The 17,290-nt window shown below is 35.0% G+C and overlaps 1 protein-coding gene across 3 annotated transcripts in view; it reads left to right on the top strand.

The window, feature by feature from the left end:
• Positions 1-17,290, top strand: part of cpx (synaptic transmission protein complexin) — a 972,531-nt gene that overhangs the window by 159,696 nt on the left and 795,545 nt on the right. For 2 of the 3 annotated variants that reach the window (XM_072530668.1, XM_072530673.1), the window contains exon 1: positions 3,166-3,215. The exons of the other annotated variant lie outside the window; for it this stretch is intronic. The gene's annotated coding sequence lies outside the window, so the exon portion shown is untranslated. Of the gene's footprint in view, positions 1-3,165; positions 3,216-17,290 lie in introns of those variants that run through there. 3 annotated transcript variants of the gene reach the window in all.

Genomic DNA, 17,290 nt, shown 5'->3' with positions numbered 1-17,290 from the left:
TTAATAAAGCCTTTTCGTGCTAGTTTTATTCTGGTCGAAATTTCCTCGTCACTTTGAACCCTGCAGTCAATCCAACTACCCAGATATCTAAAGTGTTCCACCCTTTTCAGGATTTTGTTATTCAATTTTAGTACTGAGTCTTCTAGTTCTTCTGATTTCTAGTATTTAAGATATAAATTGTTCCGATCACCATCCATTTTGTTTTCTCTGCATTTATATGTTAAGCTTTTTCATTGTATTTTAAAGGTATTCTAAATTATCTGCCATTATGGCGGTGTTACCTGCGTATCTGATGTTATTGATAATTTCATCTAGTTTCACCTAAAAACTGGTTCAGTATAGGCATTAAACAACATCGGTGACATAACGCATCCCTGTCTGATACCATGCTTAATAGAAACTTGAAACATCTTGATTCACCTTAATACAAACCTACGAAAAGTAGAACCAAACTAGGAAAAGTTTTACATAAATTAAAAAAAAAATTGATAGGCAATCAATGCTCATCTAATCTGAAGAAATTATATGTTTGATGCAAGGGTTACCTACAAAAAATAAAAAATAAAAATAGGACAGAAACAAGGGCGCTTTGTAGGAAGAGTTTAGAAAGATAAAAACATAAAAACAGCTCAAGAAGCATTCTTACAAGGATATTCAATTGGTCTAAACGTACCAACTGGTAAAGGTCGAGGACTCATAGTTACCCATATTGGTAGGGTAAATGAATTTCTCCGGTAGGTTTACTTTTGTTTGAATCCAAGAAATTATCATCAAATATGTTTGTTTTACTTTTTCAATCATGCATAAAACGTCTAAATATGTGTTTCATATTTTTGTCAATTAGAGGTAAATTTAATTCCTTAAAATCAAAAAGCACACTTTGCCCATATATAACTTTTGCAAAAGAAGATAAGACAAGCTTAAATTTTCAGCAAAATCCATACAGTCCAACAGAATTGGGAAGTAAAGTCCTATTTTCCGCCCAATTTACTGGACTATGTTTATCAAAAGACTTTCTAAGTTTGCTTCTCATAAACCAATTTCGTTTTAAACGACATTGCGTTCACAGCCCAACAAAAAACAACTTGACTACAACAACGTTTGCAATATAATTTGGCATACCCCAAGAGCTTATGAAGTATAAATTGTAATCACAACCAGAATAAGACTACCAAAATAAAAAGGAATGTTGATTTGGAACAGAAACACCTACTATGTGACAAAAACCGTTTTAATAGATATGTTTTTTCTGGTACAATTTCAAAAAACTCTAATCGTCAATCAGATAATCCTTGGTAAGTTTATATTTTGAGAAAGTTATTTTCATGCAAAACGGATTGTACAGACTTTCTCCAAGTACGATGATTTCTTGCCACTTCACTTGTAGACTTATCCCTGAACGTTTAATAAAACGTTGCATTAGTATCAGTAATTGCTGTTTCTGGTCGACCAGAAATTTAAAGACCTTTTAAGCTACTAGCTCTATTTCTTAATAATGCTTAATATACTCAGTGACATTAGAAGTGTTACACCCAGAAGGAATAATTTCTTGAACTTAAATTTTTGGCAACATGGTAGATTTACATCAAGAATGAAACGATAACGTTGTCAAGAATTTTTATTAACAAGTAATCAAAAAAAAGTTAATAATGTGTTTGGCGACCCCGTAGCTGAATACACTCATGTATACGTCTAGGAATTGACAAAATGAGATGATCGTAGTCTGCTTGTGGCACCTCGTTCCAAGCAACTTGAACTTCATGTATTAACTGTGCCAAAGTTTGTGGAGGATGGTGCAAAGTGGACAGTCTCCTTCTAATCATATCCCATACATGTTCGATAGGATTTAAATCCAGAGCACGGGGTGGCCACGGCAAAACATTAACGCCAGCTTCTTGAAGAAAGTCCATAGTTTGACGAGCAATATGGGGACGCGCGTTGTCTTGCTGAAAAAGGACGTCTCGACGGCCGTCGAGGTAAGGCAGTAAAGTGGTTTGTAAGATGTCATCAACATAACGCGCAGCTGTCATATTGCCTCGAATAAACAAAAGTGGTGATCGGCTACCATAGGCAATAGCCCCCCAAACCATTACTTTAACTGTCCTGTGTACAAGTCTCTTAACAGCAAACCCGATATCTCGTCGCTCTCCACGGCGGCGTCTTACCATCTTACGACCATCATGCGTCCCTAAACAGAATCTTGATTCATCGCTGAATGCTAGATTACGCCATTCTACCACCCAATGCTGCCGTTCTCTGCACCAATTCAAACGTTGATGACAGTTATCCGCAGTCAAAGGAAGCACTAGTCGTGGGCGGAATGAAACCAGTCCAAAGGCTTGAATGCGACGATATAGTGTACGCATACTAACAGATCTACCTACTACTCCAAAACATTGGTCAGCAATTTGACGCGAAGTAGCAAAACGGTCTCGCAGAGCAAGTAATCTAAAGCGCCATCTTGACGCTCTGTGGTACTGCTCGGTTGACCAGTAGATCTTCTTCGTGTTCCTCTACCTTCGTTTGTCCACACACGACAGACACGCATAACCGTCATTGCCGTACAATTAACGCGACGGCCTATTTCGCGATACGACAAACCCATATCTCTATGCACAATAATTCTGCCCCTGTCAAAATCGCTTACATGGTGGTAATTTTGATGTCTTCGAACTCGAGGCATTTTCTTACACTGAATACAATTAGACTGAGGAATAATAACTAAAAATTTCTATACAAACCGGTTTTTACAAATCGGTATCTTCACAAAAAAATTTAAAGGTAAAACTTTATTTTTACAAAAAGTAGAAAAGATAAAACATTGATATTGTTATCATAGCATGTTTTAAATGTTGTCATTCTGTTGCCAAAAAATTAAGTTCAAGAATTTATTCCTTCTAGGTGTAACACTTCTAATGTCATTAAGTATACTTTCCATCTACTTATAGGTTTAGTTCATTGGAAAGATGACTTTCTTCATCATACGTACATTTTAAATCATCATATATCTATGAATTATTATCCCAGTTTTGACAGTTTGTAGATATTATGTTGTTTACTAGCACCTAAGTACTAAGATAACAACTTCTTAGCAGATTTTTTCGCAATTTTTCATTAATTATAATATATAACTGTAGTTTACATAATATTAAAATATCTACTTTGTTTCAGGTACTTAAAATTTTCATCAGTTGTCAACTTTAAAATATCCTGAGGTGAGCACTGTTCACTAAATAATTCATATTTACAAAAAAATGAGTAAAAAGCCAAAAGGGAAAATTGACAAAGTTAGGAGGCATTATTCACTTTCTCGTTCGTGTCTTGAATATCCAATATATCTCAATTATATCGTAGGACAGATGGAAAATGCAGGATCGCAGGATGAAGACATCATGTCCTTTGTAATTTTCCTTCATTACCCATATGACATTATTCATTAGTCTTTTCAAGTCTCGTTCCAATGCACACTCGAGGATGATAAATGTTACGCAGCAGAATGACAACTGATCCTACTTTTAATTGTAAATTGTTAGGTATGATTCCAGCCAATTCCAGTGAATTCAAAAACTCAAATAATATTTTAAATAAAAAAAATTACAGTGTGTTTGGGACAGAAAAACAACTCAAAACTGGGTTATCGGAATTTTTCGCATAAATTTTAAGGGTATGTGAGAAAACTGTAAATACACAAGTTTTTTTTACAACTTGGCCTTTTACCGTTTCCCCCTGCATTTATAGTTTTGCAGAAAATCGTAATAAATTGTTGCTCTCAACAAGTCCTCACAGACACTTCTTCTAAGGACTAGCCTACATATTTAGTGGCTACAAACATGTAAATTCAGATAGCACTGATGATGGTATAGATATTCCGAAAACGTTCTGTGATATAGCCCGATAGGGTTTTTAATATTATACCTTATATAAAGGAATTTTTAAAAAAATAAAATTAATAATTAATAATAATTAATTAAAATAAATTTTGGTTGTAATAAATCCATTTTTACCCTCAAAAACTCAACCACTTTCTCAGATTACCCATAAATTATTTTTCCATTAATTTTTATTATATTTTCTTCCTTTTCCAATGGGTTCCCTTCTGTGACTATTTTTTTTCCTTAAAAATGATCGGTCCTGGCCTATTATATCTTGTTATTCGCCTTTATAAAACTAAAAAACAAAATCGAAATTTAATTATAATCGAAAATCAATCCGTCTCTTTCAATTATTTAGTTTGGCTCCACTGATTATTTTTAGATTAGTAATTAAACTTCTCGTTATATCTTCATTACTTTGCTAATAAAGTTTCCACTACTAGATACTTTTAGGAAAAATTTGCATTTAATCCAAATCGAGCATTAATAACTGGTGATTATTCGTGTTAATTGCCTTTCGTTTGCGCAAATTACAACTTATAAACAGTGAGATAACTCCGGGACGAAATTAATGACCCCGAACGGCGACAAAGTAAAAACTAATTAACAGTTTTGTTGTTCTATTTTGCTCTACCACCATCCTAGTCTAGTACGTTTTGTGGTATAAACTGTAAAGTTAACTCTAATTGTATACTACATGAATATTTTTGACAAACAACTAAGTAGAACGAAAAAACAAAAAATATTATTATTATTATTACATAACAAATGAGGACAGAAGAGCGAGCTCCTATTATGCTCAAAAGACAAAGAAAAATATCCTTTTAGAACTAATACCAATAATTATAAAGTTACAAAATTAAGTACATCATACAATAATTGTGAAACAATAAATAAATAATGCGAATCTAAAATAACAATCCTATAAATAAAATAAAGCGCCATCAAGTTTATTTTTGAAGATGTTAACGCTAGTTGCCGATATTGTGTCTTGATCCAAAGTTTTTCAAATATTAAATATTCTATTTGACAAGAAGTTCACCCTGGACCTTGCAGTTGTTTGTTCCGTCTTTAATTTATAAAGATGGCCTCTTAATCTTTAGTTTTGATTTAGAGTGAATATGGTGTTTAGTTTCCCAAAATTATGTTTTAAAATACGGATGGACATAATTAGGTCACCTCGAAGACGTCGCTGCTCGAATGTCGTGAGATGAGCGATGGATAGCCTTTCTTCATAATTAGGTCTTACATGGCTGTATGCCAGTCTTATGGCTTTACGCTGAACATTTTCAAGTATGATTTTATCGCGACTGAGATCTGGATTCTACACTGACCCAACAAACTCAAGAATAGGTCTAACGTATATTAAGTAAAATTTACTAATAGAGGTTACTCAAAGATCGTTGTGGGAGGTTACTAAGTTTAAAAGATGTTCATTAATAAAGTATGGTACTGATAGAGTATTTTTTCCGATATGTAAAACAACGAATTTTTCAATATTAAGCGAAAGTAACCATTCTGAGGACCATTCGAATATTGCATCAAGATCGTGTTGAAGAACATGTTGATTAATAGTTGAATTCACATACAATTTCGTGTCATCAGCGTAAATGAAAACCTTACTGGATGCAATGAGCGGAAGATCACTAGTGTAGATACAAAAACGTAGCGGTCCAAGTACTGATCTTTGTGGGACTCCACTCTCGACTGACTTATTAAGTGAGTAGGCTTCCCCAACACGAGTCTTAAAGTATCTGTCGGATAAAAAATCTTGAATCCAAATATTCAACTTTCCGCGGATACCATAGTGATCTAATTTAGCTAGTAATCGACGTTTTGAAACACATTTAAAAGCTTTGGAGAAGTCTAAGTAGACAACATTGGTAGAATGCCGATTATCTAAAGATAATAACCAATCATTTACACAATAAAGTCAGTTTGTGATCGTTGAACGACCGTTGATAAAGCCATGTTGTTGGTGAGAAATGACATTTTTTTGAAGAAGAAACTCAGGCATAGCTTGCTAAATAATCGATTTCATTACCTTGCCGACAATAGGAACCAGTCTGATTGGACGATAATTATTGCAATCAAGTTTATTTCCTTTCTTGAATATAGGAGTAACCTGATGTAATTTCCAGGACAAGGGGAGAGAACCTTGATTAAAAAAAGCATTCATTATGAGAGATATAGGGATGACTACAGATTCTGCAGGGAGATTCTGCATTGTTTGAGGAAAAAGGAGGTGAGTTCGTCTAATCCAGGTGATAAATGATTGCGTAGTTTACATAAATGATGTTTAATTGCATCCGGTGTGAAAGATATATTATCAAGAGTTTTAGACAAACTTGGGCACATTATTTGAGAAATGGTATCGTTAGGTTCATGCGTCAAAACTAGAGAAAAGAATAACGATAAATATTTCGAAGATTCGTTATTCGAAGAACATACAGACCCGTCAGCTTTTTAAAGTAATGGTATGGAAACTTTAGAAGATAAAGATGTGCTAATGTACCGATAAACTTTTTACTATTACCACTTGCAATAATAGATTCTTCAAACTCTGTTCTTAACTTTTGCAAAGATTGTTTGACTCGGTTAGAAAAATTGCGGTGGGCAAGAAAATCATCAAGGGAACTAGTAATTTTATATGTTCGCCAAAGCTTTCGCTTATGTCGAATTGAATGGGTAGCTGAGATGTTAATCCAAGGTTTTAGTCGATTTCTGTATAGCTGCCGTTCGGTTGTAAGATCAGAAATTGTTGTAGTAGCAGTATGAAGAAAAGAGTCCCATATTGACGATAGAACAAAGTGATTAAGAAAAATAGGTAGGCGTAGGTTACCACCGACTGGAAAACTGCATTTAGTCGCCTTTCTTTTGGTGCCTCCTGGGCCTTCAATGTTTGGCATCAGCCGTATCAACGCCGCCAGATTTCGGTTCGCCTTCTCTACTGTCTTTTGGATGTGTACTTCGAACCTTAGACCTTCCGACAACCAGACACCCAGATACTTAATTGATTTTACCGGTGCAACCTCCACACCTTCCACTATAAAGCGAAGAGAGGATTTTTAACGAGTCTCTTTGAGAACTAACACCTGTTAACACCCGAGGCGCTAACTGTAGATCGTTCTCTCTGAACCACCTACTAATGCGACGCAGGACTGTGTTAGCTGCATTAGCCATGTCCGTTTTCTGAGTCGCCTTTGCAACCAGTGCGAGATCATCAGCATAAGCTACAAGAGTGCATCCCATTGGCATTTGTAGCCTCAACATACCCGTCTTACAGGACATTTCACAGGATGGGACCTAGTACTGAACCCTGCGGAACACCCTGCGACAAACTGATGCTGGTATATTTTTCTTTGATGGACCTGTCAATTACGTTGACTAGGTACTCACTAAAGCCCAATTCTCTCAGCCTGGACATGATTTTTTCCCATGATGCCGTATTAAAGGCATTCTTGACGTCGAGCAGGATGAGAGCCACCCATCTCTTTGTATCCTGCGTGACTAAAGAGGTTACTTCTGTGACCGCATCTATGGTGGACCTTTTGAACCTAAAACCATATTGGCGGTCGCTCAGCGCATGCTTTTCTTCTAGCTCTCGCTCAAGGCGGCCTTTTATAAGCTGTTCGTACAATTTAGCTATCGAACTAAGAAGGCAAATTGGCCGAAATCGTACTTCTTCCTCTTCACCTCTACCTTTTGGTATTATGACAACCTTAGCTTCTTTCAACATTATTGGAAACTGCTGTTGTTCAAGTAGTTTGTTTAGCAATCTCAGAAAAACCTACGGATGTCTCTGGCATGACTTCATCTATGCCAGCTGCTTTTCGGATCTTCATCCGTCCAACAGCCTCGCCGAGTTCCAACTCAGTGAAAGGTACCGCATCTACGAAACCAATAACCCTTTCACGCCTATCCTCCACCCGAGGAAAGAGTTCCCGTATTAAACCCCGTATTAAACGGAGTTTCTCATCCTCAGGCAGGGGGTAGGGTGTCTTTTTCTCCTTCAATTCGGTACAGACAATCTTGAAGCCCTACCCCCAGATATGCCTTTCGATATCCTGAAGCAGGTTACTCCACCTTTCTTAGATCTTCTTATCTCATTCCTGTGTTCATTCTGCATTCGCTTTAATTCATTTATTTTCTCTTCCAAATCTACTGCTTGTACTCTTCTTAACCTCTTACACTTCCTTCTGTCTCTCATGCAGTTTGTCCTCAGATTTTCAAGCTGCTCGTTCCACCAGTATGGTTGTTTTTTTTCATATCTCCCATTTGATCTTACACAAGCCAACTCTAACATTTAATATGCAAACTATATTAAATGTGAAAGAGTTCTTAGTAATAAGTAAGTGGATAATTTCTATACCGGGTACGTCTATTGTTTTATTACTGATGGAAAAAGTATTGGTAAATTCTTTTGCGAAATAGGTGCATACTCTTCCCCCTCGACGAGTACCTGTATTACAATATCATCGGGATTGAAGAATTAAGCCACGTTTCTGTTAGAAAAATAATATGAGGTTTTAAAAATTGAACAATACTTATAAATTTATTAAATTTGGATATAAGATAGTTTAGATTCGTATACATAAGAAGCCAATCGTTAAATTTTGGTGCAAATAATTATGAACGAAATTTCATTATCTTTGGACGGCCATTCACATATTTGATGGTAAGGCCATTTTCTCCATTGTTTTAACGAGTTTCAAGCTCAGTACGTAGTTCTTTTAAACGAAGTTGCTGGATAGGAGTCTCGTCATTAATAACAGAATAAGTTTCAGTACATTTGTTTTATAATAATAGTAATATTTTTTCAATAACAGAATAAGTCTCAATTAAATGAAGAAGAGAATATTTACCTTTTTTAAATAGTTCATGAGTTTCATGACAGTGTACATGTGGCTCCCATTTCTGTATATTTTATTTTCCTGCTTAGCTTTGCTAAGTGTGTATCCGAGTTTTGTGGTATGTTGTAGCATAACGTTTCTTTTTTTTTGCACTAATTATAAGGTTTTTTCTGACATCCAATGTTTATTCTTTTAGATTTTACGCAGTGTGCACTTTTTCTCAGTTGCATGTATCCAGCTTTTTATTCCATTCCATGTTTTATTTGTGTCTTCTAATATTTGTGGTTTTGTTCGATGTATTTTTCTACTTGTGTGTAGTTTGAATCTGCAGTTCATTTTTAGCAGCTTATGATCTAATTCACAGTATGCTTCAGATATAGTCTTTATATTTATTACTGTGGGTTTTCATCTGTTCCGCACGAGTATGTAGTTGATTTGATTTTTGTGTTCTCTATTTGTACTAGTCCACATTGATAGCCTTCGTGTGGGATGTTTATAAGGTGTATTTGTCATCACTAAATTGTTTTCACTAGCAAAATATAGGAGACGTTCTCGTTTGTTATTTATAATACCCAAGCCAAATGACCTGACCATATCTCTCCAATGAGGTTTTTTTTCAGTGTTTGCCAGCTTTGCGTTAAAGTCTCCAATAATATATACTGGCTCCTTTCGTAGGATTTTCTTCTTATTAGAAAAATGTTTTCTACCTTATTGGAAATATCAATGTCTTCTACTGGGGCATCTGTTGTAGGCATATATACCTGGAAATTTTCTTGTTTTGCTTCTAATGTTATTTTTATGATTTAAAGTCGATATAATAATTATGTAATACGAAGTTTGGAAATAATAACTGTTTTAGTTTGTCCGTAGTTTGTTATCTTAGTCCATAATAACTTAGAACCTAAGAAAATGAACAACTGAATTCCTATCCCCGCCTCACTAGTTTCTATTGCATCTAGTGAAAAATAAAAAATCTTTAAGCAATGCGCAACATTTACTAACGATGAATTTCTGCACAAAAAGCGTATTTAAAATAGTTGTAGGAAAAACATTTATCTTTCATTTACATTTACATACGTTTTTATAATTTTTTCTGCACGTAATGATTATTAAACCATCACTTGAAAAGCTGTTTGTCTGCTCTTCTCTCTGAAATTTTAATATACAGACGACAAAAACTTCGTTGATGAATATTTAATAAATCAAAATATATATACACTTTTAATGAGACACTTGAAAAATTCAGAAAAAAACAAAGAAGAGGACGAAGAGAAAAGTGACAAGATTCAGCTGGTGATAAGCTTACGAATTTGTCTAGAGAGGGCTAATATTTATTTCACATAATTTAATTTAAACGTTTCGGATTCGAAACGTTCGGAAGATGTTAAACCAATTATATTGTTTACTTGGGCTTTCTTTTCAAAATATTTAAGTCGAAAAAAGCTTGGAGGTATATTAAAAAGTTATTTTTGTCTCTAATAACGTGGTCGCTGTTTATTTATTAGTTGACTCTTTGGCTCTTCTAGATTTAATAAACCTGTTATATATTATATTTTATGTTTACAATTTTTATTATTCCTTATTTATAATAATCTGTTATAAATATAACAATAGGCAATATATTTCAATGAAATTGAACTAATATCGTAGAAGCAACAGCAGTGACGAGTACTGTTAATATTGAATTACGTTATGTACAGTTGGTTTTGCAATGCAATGGCGAGCAGTTTTACGAAATATTTTATCGCATAGACAATAGAAACTGCTATGCAATAAATAAGGTAATGAGTCAGCTAAAAAACAAAGACGTTACATTACAATGATAATGGGGGACAACGCCAAAGTAGGAAAAGGTAGACAAGAAAACATTGTAGAGAATTTTGGACTTGGACAACGTAATGACAGGGGAGACCGTTTTGTAGAATTTTGAGTAGAGAACAATCTATGTGTGACAAATACATTCTTCAAATTACCCAAGCGTCGTTTGTATACTTGGAAGTTACCCGCAGATACTAAAGAGAAGATCATAAGAAATCAGATCCATTATATTACAATTACCGAAAGGTACCAGAATTCAATCAAAATAACTAAAACACTACCTGGAGCCGATGTCCCCTCAGATCATAACTTATTAATCAGTGACATAAAACTCAAACTTAAAAAAGTAAAACAACCGACTAACCGAATAAACACTGACTGTATTAGAAAATAATAGTCATGAAATTATACACGAGATAGAAAATAAGTTCGAAAAGTCGGAAGAAACACATAACGTCGAAGACCACTGGAATCATGTCAAAACTATTATGCAAGAAACAACTAAAAAGTATAAAACTATTAATAAGCGCAAACAACAACGGATGACTGATGAAATATTGGGACTAATGGAAAGCAGACAAAAACAGAAAAATAAAAACACTAAAAAATACAATAATATCCATAAAGAAATCAGAAAGAAAATCCGGAATGCAAAAGAAAAATGGTACAGCAACAAATGTCCTGAAATAGAAGAACTACAGAAAAATAATGACACGTTTAATATGTACAAAAAGTGAAAGAAATAACTGGAACGTATAGATAAACTGCAAGTCGTTTACTTGATAAACAAGCAAATATTAGTCAATAAACAAGACAGATTAGAGAGGTGGAAAGAATATATTGAGGAGCTGTTTGATGACGATAGAACAGAAATTCAAATCGAAAATATATCGACTGGTCCAAACATAGCACTTGATGAAATGGAAAAAACTATAAGGCTATCAAAGAATATCACTTTTCTGTGCCATGTTGTACCGGCTTGTTTCCTTATGTCTTAGTTCCATCTTCCTGTCATCTGTCATAGTTCTTCCCGCTAAATGCATTTGGGTAGCTTATAAGTTCTTGTAGTTCTGCAGGATTATTAGCAATCAGAACGATGTCATCTGCAAATCTTAGATGGCTGAGGTATTCTCGATCAATGGATATTTCTTTGTTCTGCCAGTTCATTTTGCTGAATATATTTTCTAGAGTTGCAGTGAAGAGCTTTGGTAATATTGCGTCTCCTTGTCGGACGCCTCTGGTAGTGGGAAATTCTGGAGTGTTTTCATAAATTTTTACTTTAGCTTTTTCTTGTCTATATATATTTGCTAAAGTTTCTATGTACGGTTTGTCAATGCTTTGGTTGGTCAAAGCTTTTATTACTGCGTTGGGATATATAAAATCAAAAGCCTTCTCGAAATCTATGAAGGTTAATGCTAGCGGTATTTCATATTCTTTAGCTCTACTCATTAGTTCTCAAAGTGTATATTCATACACTCTATCTATGGTACTGAATCCACTTCTAAAGGCAGCTTGTCCACTCGGCTGTGCAGAATATGGATATGTATATGACACTATATAATTCTGTTAGAAAAGCCCCTCACATAAAAGGGCCGTACACAAAACGTTAGAAAAATGTCACAATTTTATGATATCTACAATAAAATTTAAATAGATAAAAAGAAATTAGCACTGAAACAATAATAATGGGTGATAGGATAAAAAAGTACAAAAATACTCAAACAGAAGCCTAAACTTCTTCTTCTTTCAGTGCCTATTCGTTCCGAATATTGGCAATCATTCTGGCTATAATTATTTTATTGACTGATGCTTTAAATAGATTCGTTGTTGTTGTGGAGAACCATTTCCTCAGGTTCTTCAACCATGATATTCTCCTTCTCCCAATTCCTCGCTTTCCGAATACTTTACCCTGTAGGATTACCTTCAGTAATCTGTATTTAGTGCTGTTTCTCATTATATGTCCGAGATATTCCAACTTTCTCCTTTTAATGATATACATCACCTCTCTTTCTTTGCCCACTCTTCGTAATACGGTCTCGTTGGTTATCTTGTCTGTCCATGATATCCTTAGAATTCGCCTGTATAGCCACATCTCGAAGGCTTCAAGTTTTTTCTCCATTGCTTCAGTTAGTGTCCAGGATTCAACTCCGTAATACAATATTGAGAAGATATAACATCGTAGGAGCCTTACTTTTATCTCCAGATTAAGATTGTGGCTTTTAAAGAGTTTGGCCATGTTATTGAATGCACTCCTAGCCTTCTCTATTCAGTCTCTAGAAGCCTAAACAGTAACCGAAAAATACGGAGAGAATCTCATAAAACAAAACTGCTAGAATTCTTTATTGCCATATACTGGTAACAAACACTTTTTGGGACCATCCAATCCAAACAATGAAGAGCAAGAAGTATAGAAGATAAGATTCTAGATAGACATGAATACAAGAGATAAACTTTCAAGATACAAGAGATACGAGATACAAGAAAGTCTTTCTTAAGGATTGCTGGAAGGATCAAAATGAATAGATACAGAAATGAAGAAACTAGATAATAGATTACAGAAACATGAAGGAGTTTTACCAGAAAAAAAGGAAATAGTTGAGCTGGTTTGATTATCTAATGAGGTAAAATCAAAACAATTTGCCGATAATAGAAGCAAGGAGAACAAGAAAAATAAACAAGGCAGGCGAAATAAGAAATGAATAGATGGAATAAATGAAATTCGACTAAAAAGAGAAAGTGTTATGGAAGAGATTAGGTGAATGATTACAGACCGAAGTAACTAATCGAAGTAGATCAGCAATAAACATTAAAATAAAACAAGATGATGTTGAAAGATATAAATATATACCAATATGTACCACATTCGTTGATCCTATTAGAGCTCATTCATACTAAAAGGCGTTAAGACACTAAAAAACAAAATATAGTTTTATATATGAAGGGCCACGGGAAAGAACGATCAGACTCACATTTTGTTCATTTTGTACAAATCGAATTTTAAAGTTTCAAGTCGTTTATTTTGGTTCAGAAAAATTAAATACAAAATGTTTAGTTATCAGTTTATTACTATATGACTTTTTAATACAAAAATGAAAAAAAAATAGTTTGCTAATTATATATGTACTTGAAATCTTCAAATTTTTAATTAAGGAACTGGACTCTGATCTATTTTGCGCGTTAAATGTCGATTGGTGGATCGTCGGCAAATTCCACATCACTACCTTCATTCGTACCGGCATCGGAAACTAGTCCTTGGTAAAAGGAATGCGCTTCAGAGTTTGTCAGGAATTGGGTTAGGTGCAATAAATCGTGCAACTTAGCAGTCTTAATAGGCAGAGGTTCATTATATAGCTTCTTTAGTGGAACAGGTTTCAATTTTCTCTTACGTGCCTGATTTTTTGAGGGAACTAACACGGCTGTAAGATATAGGCCAAAATAGTGGTCTTTGTGTAACACAAACCGTGGGTGGTTTTTTTCTATTTTTAAAATCCTGATAGGCCTAGTCGCCGTAGGACATTTTGGCACATAAAGATGGGACAAATACTCGGTCCATGTCTGAAAGTTAACTTCATCTGCACAGTTTATTACCTTGAATGGTGATGGCTTAATGCGACTATTCTTTAATACATCTCTCCAGTCGTCCGGTATTTCCGTATACGATTTGGAATTCACCAAACTCATGGCCTTGTCACATTCTAGGTAAGAATGTCCACGAATAGGAAATATTACTTTCACTAGGTCGAATCGATTAAGCTTGTGCACTACATGGTGGAGAAAGCGAATTACGGTAAAATTTTTGTTTTGTCCGCCGCACGAATCACAAAAAATTATCAGATGGCGTATGTTTGAGTCCAAAATATGCAAAATAAAATGTTCCAACATCGAACAAACATCATCGGCACCCTTTCGGGCAACACTTTCGTCGTACGTATAAAACACTGAAGTTGCATCTGACAGTACATGAATATTAAATGATATGAAGTTGAGTTGTCGGCGATAGTAAACATCAGATGTTGATATGTTGGGAGTGGGGAGGTTCTTTTGGTAATCCATCGTTATGGCTTCCATTGTTTCGTTTTTTTGTGATTTTTTTCTATATATTTTTTTCATGGTGTAAAACTTTTCGCTTTTCCGTAAATGGATTGTCTTTTCACGCATTAGTGTCTGCAGTGTTGTTGTCAATGATGTTTTGTTTTCTGCATCAGTGCAGTTAGCAATTTTATCCGTCGTAATGGCAATGTTAGCTTTGAAAGTGTCGCAAGAGCTACATGTATCTTTACGTGGGTAGCCGAATGATATGTTGAAATCACCCACAAATATCTCACGAAATGTAGTGTAGCCTATTTTATTATTATTGTGTGATTCATTAAACATTCGATGAAGTTTGGCTGTATTAAGTTCTGCAGGTAAATATATTTTACTAGTATCATGCAAAGAATAATGGGATTTCCTACCTTTCAGGGACTGTATAAAGCTCATTACCATTGTTCTTGTTTCATCGGTCAACTTATTATGTCTGTTTTTATGACCGCCTCGTCCATCTTCTTTAGCATCGCCAAATTCAAGTAAATTTTTCTTTATGGTTTGAATACGGCGATTAGTGATGCCGTGTAAAGATAAAAACGCTTTATGGCAAACAACAGTATCTTGTAACGAGCCACTCACATTTACCCGAACTCTATAGCTATAGGAAGATTGATTAAAATTTGCTTCAGCTTCAGGGTTTTGGCTTCTCCGTCTACCAACAGGTATAACCGTGACAAGACCTGTTAAATATTTGTTTTGAACATTGTAGTCCCCTAACTCATTAAAATGAGAAATTAATCGTTGTCTTTCATTCAAAGGGATGACTTGAAAACAGTTGTAACGAATACACTTACAGTCTTCCCCGACCTCGTGAGTGGTGACACGTAATTTTTTCATTACATCACTCATTTTGCCGGTTTTTCTCCGCTTTTTGACATCTCCTGGCTGATTATTTTCATTAGATATATCACTATCACTAAGACCACTTGGCATTATGAATTTTCGCAAAAACAAACTAATAAAAACTATAAAACGGCAGCAGCTCTCTTAGCGATAACAGAATAAAACTGACGCTAAGATGCAAACGACAGTCTACGTTTAGTTACAAGGTCGTCGGAATCTGATCGTTATTAGCCGTCAGCGCGAGGAACCTGATCGTTCTTTTCCGTTGGCTTATATCTTTCCCCTTTAATATCTTCTGTACGGTGATCGTTATTGTACAAATGAAACCATGCTTGGGTTCTTTCCAAGATAAGCTAAAATATGGCGCCAATATCTAAATTCCGACCAAAAATGGAGTCTGATCGTTCTTTCCCGTGGCCCTTCATATCATAACTAAATTGTCCCTTGTTCACTGCTGGACATTCTTCTTCTTCTTGATGTGTTTATCTGTTACGAGTGTTGGCGATCATCATGATAATCTTTATCTTATCTGCAGCAGCGCGGAAAAGCTGCACAGATGTTGTATTGAACCAGATTATGAGGTTCTTTAACCAAGATTCTTCTTCTCGTTTTCCAAATATTTTTCCTTGTAGGGTGGCTTGAAGGAGAGCATATCTCCTTTATCTGAGAGCATATCTGAAGGAGAGCATATCATATTGTATCATGAGAGAGCAAACAAAATACAGCCTTGCCTCACTCCACGCATAATTTCCACATAGTTAGTGTGTTCACCTTCAACTCTGAGATTTGCTATCTGATTCCAGTAAAGATATCTGATTACAAGTACAGTCTGCTGGATATAAAGAGCATATCATATTGTATCATGAGAGAGGTTGTGACTCTTGAAGAAGGCCCCCATCCGATTGAAGGTGGATCTAGCTTTTCCGATGCGTGCTCTAATCTCCTGGTTATTGGTCCATTCTTCATTTATTATGGTGCCGAGGTAGTTGTAGTGCGTCACTCTTTCTACGTCTGTTGACCTTATGTTATTCTATGATTGCTTATTATCATAGGCTTTGTCTTCTTAACGTTTATATTGAGTCCATATTGTTGACTGTAATACGCGATTTTGTTCATGAGAACTTGTAAGTCTTCTAAGTAGTCCGCAAATACTATAGTATCACCTGCATATCTGATGTTGTTTAGCCGGTAACCATTTAGTAGAATACCTTTTTCAGTTTTGTTTTCAGAAGATTAAAGTAGACAAAATACAGCGTTGCCTCACTCCATGCATAATTTCCACATAGTTAGTGTGTTCACCTTCAACTCTGAGATTTGCTATCTGATTCCAGTAAAGATTTCTGATTACAAGTACAGTCTGCTGGATATAGATCTTGGATAGTCAGTCCACCGTATTGGTGGACGACCTGTACTTCGGTAGGCACATGTAATCTGCCACTCGAGTCACGTGATCTGCCTAATTCCATTTCAGTGTTGCTATTCTCTTTATAGCTTCAGCCACTTCTGATATTCATCTCAGCATAGTTTTTTTAACAATTTCCACAAAAATAACCTTTATTTTCAGTTGCAGATATATTTTCATAATGTCTTAAGTCTAATAGTAAATAAAATAGTAATAATGTGTTTCTTAAATTTTATTTTGTATGGCTAACATTTAACATTCTAAATGATCTTTTGCCTAATGGCAAAATTATTATTAACCACAATGCTCGAGCTTTTGGTGGGGTATTTCGCATGATTACAAAGACAAAGGGTCCAAAATAGCTAATTACAAATTACTTGTCCCTTCCTGATTCACGCATTTAAATAGGTCTTTCC

Source organism: Diabrotica undecimpunctata, chromosome 4, assembly GCF_040954645.1.
Source record: "Diabrotica undecimpunctata isolate CICGRU chromosome 4, icDiaUnde3, whole genome shotgun sequence".
Taxonomy (NCBI): domain Eukaryota; kingdom Metazoa; phylum Arthropoda; class Insecta; order Coleoptera; family Chrysomelidae; genus Diabrotica; species Diabrotica undecimpunctata.
The sequence above is the reverse complement of the archived record's forward strand: the minus strand, read 5'-3'. Positions and strand labels throughout refer to the sequence as shown.